At 33.7% G+C, this 7,115-nt stretch overlaps 1 non-coding gene across 1 annotated transcript; it reads left to right on the top strand.

The window, feature by feature from the left end:
- The first annotated feature begins 703 nt into the window (after window positions 1-703).
- On the top strand, window positions 704-810 carry LOC128281004 (small nucleolar RNA R71). The gene has a single exon (XR_008271221.1). It is a non-coding gene; the product is annotated as a small nucleolar RNA R71 (small nucleolar RNA).
- The last annotated feature ends 6,305 nt before the right edge of the window (window positions 811-7,115 follow it).

Below are 7,115 nucleotides of genomic sequence, written 5' to 3'. Positions count from 1 at the left end.
TGTTACTAGGTAGACTTCCTAGTGGTCTCTCTGAAATCATCTTAGCCAACTATCCAATTTGATTCTCGAGCCCTTGGATCGATGCTTGCTAATTTTTAAGTACAGTTTCAGTGTTCTAAAAATGGGTTTCCACTACTGAAATAAATTTTGTCATCATCTCCTCAAGGTTCGGCTTTTTCTCTTACTGGTAAGGTCGTTGTTGGAAGCCTGGAGGGGATGGTGGTCTTTGATTCCCTTGCTTCCCCATGAGAAATTTGGGTGGTTCCTCCAACCTGTATTGTAAGTATTACTATAAGGATTATTTTGAGGTCGAGGATTACTACCCATATAATTCATTTGTTTGTTTTCCATGTTGTGGCCATAGGATGGGTATTCTGAATTGCTCGTCCCACTTCCACTTGCATCGCACTGCATTACTGAATGAACCTATGAAGAACCAAGTAACCCATCAATTTTTCTATTCAAAAGTTCTACCTGATTAGAGAGCATAGTAACCAAATCGACGTTAAACACCTCGGCCGCTTTCGTCGGCTTTGTCCTCATGACTAGCCACTGATAATTATTCAATGACATCTCTTCTATAAATTCATAGGACTCTTCAGGTGTCTTATTATTAATAGTCCCACCAGTAGCTACGTCAATCATCTGTCTAGTCAAAGGATTTAGGTTGTTGTGAAAAGTTTGAACCTGTAGCGAAAATGGTAGCCCATGGTGAGGGCACCTTCTCAATAGATCCTTGTATCTCTCCCATGAATCATAGAGTGTTTTTAAATCCATTTGCACAAAAGAAGAAATATCATTCCTTAGTTTAGCTGTTTTAGCCGGCGGGAAATATTTAAGCAAAAAACTTTTCAGTCATTTGTTCCCAAGTGGTGATTAATCCTCGTGGTAACGAGTTCAACCACTGTTTACTCTTATTCCTCAATGAAAAGGGAAATAACTGAAGGCGAATGGCATCGTCAGAAATGCCATTGATCTTAAAGGTGTCGCAGAATTCCAGAAAGTTTGCTAAATGAGTGTTTGGATCCTCGTCCTGCAAACCATCAAACTGAACAAACTGTTGTATCATTTGAATCGTGTTAGGTTTCAGTTCAAAATTATTTGCAGCAATAGCAGGTCTAACTATACTCGATTCAGCTCTTGTTAAACTAGGTTTAGCATAATCATACATAGTACGAGGAGCAAGATCCTGATTTACTGGGTTCGCAACAGCCACAAGAGGTAGCGGATTATTATGATTATCAGCCATCTCCTCGGTTGTGGGTTGAATATCGTCCTTTTGCCCTTCCTCTATGTATCGTAGGCTTTGCCTTATCTCTCTTTGGTTTCTGCGAGCTATGCTTTCGATATCACTATAAAAAAGTAGAGGTCTTGACGAGTTTCTTCTAGTCATAAACTATAAAAACCTGCCAGAAGTAAATAAAAGAAAATTTAGTAATTTAAGAAAAAATAAAATTAAATTGTAATAAAAAATAAAAAATGGCTAAAGTAATAAAAATTAAGCGTTCCTAATATCTTACTCCCCGACAACGGCGCCAAAGACTTGATGGTCGTGTAACTAACTAAAAATTTGACTTAAGGCAAGCGCACCTATCGAACAGTAGTATAGTTATGGTAAGACCAGGAATATCGTATCCACGAGAACTAAAAGTACTAGTAATTACTATCTTTTTATTATCTAGCCTAAGAATTAAAGTGTGTTTTTAAACTAAACTAATTTTCTAATTTAACTAAGATTATGACAGAGATGAAAGTTGAAAAATACTTTAGAAAAAACCAATGGAAAAGACAATACCCAAGAAAGAATCCACCTAGACTTCACTTATTACCTTTGACTTAGACGATTTATTCACTTGACTTATTCTATAGAAATCCCTGATTTATGTTATTATCCCTTTCGAGCCTAAAAACAACTAACTCTAAGTTGATTAATTGAAATCTCTTTCTAATTAAAACCCCTATTATCGCATTAACTCGATCTAGGGATTCCCTTATTAGATTTGACTCTAATCTGGTAGATTTATGTCGTCTTATCTCTAGGATTGCATTCAACTCCGCTTAATTATGGATGATCTACCCTTAAACAGGGACTTTTGCTCTACTGATTAAGCACATCAAAACCTGAATTAATACCCTGGAATATTAAAACAAGAATTTAGAACTCACAATTAAGAATAAGAATAAGTTTTTATCATATAATTCAAAAAGTAATAAGATTCATCGTAGGGTTCATCTCCCTTAGGTATTTAGGGAGTTTAGTTCATAACAATAATGGAAAACATCTCAAAGTTTGGAAAACAACAAAAAATAAAGAAAACCCAAAGAACTTCTAGAAAATTAGATGGAAATCTTCAGTCTTGATGTAGATCCTAGCTCCGAGGTGATTTCGATGGCTATTCGCGAGTATTTTCTGCCTCCAACTCTGTGTGTCCCCTCTCATTCTCTTCTAAGGTGTTTATATAGGCTTTAAAATGCTTCCAAACTCTCAAAAGTGCCTTTTTCCGAATAAAACTAGGCTTGGGTTCGACAGGGACACGGCCGTGTGCCACTCCCGTGTGAAGGTGCTCAGGGCGTTTGCAATACTGAGTTGGTTCTTAGTCGACATGGCCATGACACACGGGCGTGTAGTATACCCGTGTGTCACACATGGGCATCTGGATTACCCGTGTAAGTGCCTAGGCCGTGTGCAACACTAATTTAGGCCCAATTTGTCTGTTTTTGGCTCGTTTCTTGCTATTTTTGGTATCCTAAGCTCTTCTAAGTATAAAACACGAAATTAAAGGATTAGGAGCATCGAATTCAATAAAACCAAGGAAAAATCATCCATAAATATGTCAAGCATGGGGTAAAAATATGTATATCTTACGGTTTATCAATACCAAACTTTCTAATGCTAATATATCCTAACCAAAGTACCAAAAGATTACTCAAATAAAATAACCAATTCAACAACAAATATTCAAGGAAGACATCAAATGAAAAATTACCTTTTCAAAACACCATATAGCAAAATCAAGTTTACCATTCAAATGACAGAAATCATCTTTTCACAAAATAGAATCAATGTGATATACCTAATTAGTTTTACCACATTCATCACAAGTGATCTTGAAACATGAAACTTAACATTATATACCAACTTTTGCCACAATAAAAACCAACTAGAACTTTAAATTCATCAACTTCAAAACCCTATATACATGCCACAAAACCAAAAATAATAAATCAAAAACTACCAAAACAAGAGTTTGATAGTGTAAGCCTTGAAGTTGATCTGTCCAACCAATCATGCAAAACGTTAACTACAGAAAACAAAAACAAACTAAGTAAGGCTAAGTAGCTTAGTAAGTTCATAGCCAAAATTCAAATCAACTTACCTCAATTAAACATTTGAAAACTAAAACACTTAAACTACTCAAAACTGACAACCATTTACAAAAATTCATAGAATTAGTGCTGAAAATAGTTCATCATATACTTCATGCTCCTCAATGGTTCAATCAGAATAATTCATATATGTATATGTCTACACTTCATTACATCAATGCCATAATGAAATATTCTTGCATTTCATTTTTTGATACAACCTTCTAATGAATAAACATCAGAAATGTGAAATCATTTTAACATTAATCACAAATTTTCATAGCCCTATGAACTATAGTAACATGACTCAGATACACAGGTAACCATATCACACCAGAGAGTATCAAAGTGCAAACAGAGGCACCAAAGTGCAAACTCGTAAAAGCGCGTGTTCAAACCCTTGCTAATCGTATCCTAATCGTTTACTATGTTCAAATGAACATTTTAACAGAGTTTACCACATTTAATAATTCAGAGGCATTTCCAGAAATGCATTCATACACATATTGCCAAATAACTAATTTCATTTCAAAATCCTAAAATCATATATCCCAAACGTTCAACAACTACCAAATATTCACTTTCTCACCTGTACATAATTGCAACAATTTATAATTTCAACCTATTATCAAAACTAACCTCAAATATAATTGAATCAAATCATAATAGCACAATTTTAAAAAATATATATACTATGAACTTACCTAGTATATTCGGCTATCGTGTAGATTTGTAGGGACTAATTTGTGATTTTCCCTTTCCCCGATTATCCTGCATACGGTTCAATTCTTGATCTATATAATGATTAAATTCACTTTATCAATTTCAAATACACTATCCAATTTCTTTTTATGCATATGACCTATAAATTTCGTTTTATAATTTTTCCTTAAATTGTCACACATTGTTCAATTTAGTCCTTGAAATCGAAACTATTAAAAACTTCACAATTAACTCCAATATATTCAAACCAAATTCAATATCATCCTCATCAACTTTCAAACACTTGAAATTTTTCTAAATTCACATGCTAAATTTTTACTTATTTTCATATTAGTCCATCAACTCGAAACTAACGAAAATTCCTTTACAAAATAATTCTAAACAAAAACCAATTTCACAAATTCATCATTTAATCACAAGAACACCTAGACTTCATTAATGTCAAGTTTCAAAATCTTTAACTATTTTATGAAATAGTCCTTGTATTAGCTAGATTAAGCTACAACGATCTCAAAAACATAAAAATTACTAAAAATGCATAAAAATACATACCATGCAAAGCAAAGAAGATGATCGAAATGTTTTAGAGTTCTTCAATGGTGCATTCGGTTTTGAAATATGAAGAAGAAACATGATAATGGTTTTTGTTATATTTTTTTTACTTTTATTATTATTATTATTATCTTTATTAGCATGTAATTAACATACAAAATTAACTAAAAGCATCACTAATCGTCCCACTATAGTAATAATAGTATTATTGACTTATAAGTCCTTCCATTTATGTTAATTAAGCCATTAAATCAATAAAATTCAATAGCAATTAAGTTTTATGTCTTTTATGATTTAGTCCTTTTTCTTTAATTAACAAGCCAAACATTAAAATTCATAGACCGAACTTCAATATACTTAAATAGTTACTTCGTAAATGAGGTCCCGATACATCATTTTCCACAACCACTTGACTTTAGGGGCAATCTACTTGAACTTAACTATTTGTTAAATTATCAGAAATTATCATATCAAAATTCAATATAATACTATATTTGACTCATATGAATTAAATGATAATAATTACAGACTCACTAGTTGGATTTATGGTCTCAAAATCACTATTTTCCAAAACCACTGAAAATGGGTTGTTGCAACTCTCACCCCTTATATAATTTAGTCCTCAAAATTGTCTTACCTAGAAATAAGTTCAGGTATTACGATCTCATAGATTCTTCTGTTTCCTACATACCTTCCTCAACTCTGTGCTGGTACCGTAATACTTTAACCAACGATACACATTTATTCCATAATTCTTTCACTTCCTAAGCTAAAATTCTAATCGGTTCTTCATTATAAGTCAAATCAGGCTGCAACTCAATTTCATTTGTAGATAATACATATGATGAATTAGAACGATAGTAACGAAGCATCAAAACATGATAAACATTATGGATTCTATCAAGTTCTGGAGGTAATGCTAAGCGATCAGCCACAGATCTGATTCTTTCCAGAATTTCACATGGTCCAATGAATCTCGAACTGAGTTATCATTTTCTACCAAAATGCAACACTTTTCTTCATTGTGAGACTTTCAGAAACACTTTCTCACCGGCAGAAAACTCAATACCTTTACGTTTTAGATCAACATAAGATTTTTGACGATTGGATGCAACTTTCTAATTATCATAGATGATTCAAACTTCATCTTCAGTTTCTCGAACCAGATCAACTCTGACTAACTTTCTTTTATTTAGTTCAGACCAGTATAACAAACTTCTACATTTACCCTCATACAAAGCCTTGTATGAAGCCTTTCTTATACTTGATTGGTAACTGTTGTTGTAAGCAAACTTAGCTAACGATAAATATATTTCCCAACTACCTTCAAATTCAACAACACAACACCATAACATATCTTCCAGAATTTGTATTACCCGTTCTAACTAACCATCCATTTACAGATGAAAGGCTGTAGTGAAATTTAATCTGGAGCCCAAAGCCTCATGCAACTTCAAATTCTAGAGGTAAACCTCGAATCATGATCAGATATGATCGACACTAGTACACTGTGTATGTAACACCCGTAACTCATATCCGTCGCTGAAACAGGGTTACGGAGCATTACTGGATTTTACAATTCAAACATTTCATAACATATCATTAAACATATTAAAACCAATTCAAAACATAAAAATTGTCCCTTATATGAGCGCTCAAGGCCCAAAATACACATTAAAAACAAGTCGAGACTAAATCGAAAACTCAAAGGAATTTTTAGAAAACATTGAAAATTTTCAATACTACAAGGGTCACACAGTCATGTGGCTAGGCCGTGTGACTCACAAGATCAAGAGACACACCCGTGTCTTAGGCTATGTGGGCATTCGAAGTAGGGACACACGACCAAGCCACACGTCCGTGTGCCAACCTGTGTGCTAAGTTGTGTAACATCCTAACTTGCAACCCTTTTATTGCTATAGGGGACACAAGACCATGTCACCTGGCCAAGTGTCACACACAGCTGAGACACACGCCTGTGTCTCTGCCCGTGTGGACAAAAATAGGCCATTTTACAAGCCATTTTCTCACCCAAATTGGCATGTACCTACACACAACATTGCACATACTATCAAACCATTACAAGGCATCCAAATCAAGCATAAACAAGTCTTATACATATGATATAATATCATACAACCAATATACCCTTAGGCACCACAAATGACAATATATAAACATTCCTAACTTTTTATGCACTTTGACCAAAAAATCAATTAACTTACATGCATATTTGCACCAATACATACCAAATAATTTTCTTACCAAAACACAACCATTTTGTAACACCCCTAACCCATATCCGTCGTCGGAACAGGGTTTCAGAGCATTACTTAAACTTTCAAAATAATTTTTTAATAATTTATGTAAATTACTATTCATTAACAGAGATTATCCAAAACGTCCCTTAATTGGACCGTCGAGGCCCAATACGAGTATTAGAATCAAGTCGGAACTTAATCAGAAAGTCTAAG

Source organism: Gossypium arboreum, chromosome 9, assembly GCF_025698485.1.
Source record: "Gossypium arboreum isolate Shixiya-1 chromosome 9, ASM2569848v2, whole genome shotgun sequence".
Lineage (NCBI taxonomy): Eukaryota > Viridiplantae > Streptophyta > Magnoliopsida > Malvales > Malvaceae > Gossypium > Gossypium arboreum.
The sequence above is the reverse complement of the archived record's forward strand: the minus strand, read 5'-3'. Positions and strand labels throughout refer to the sequence as shown.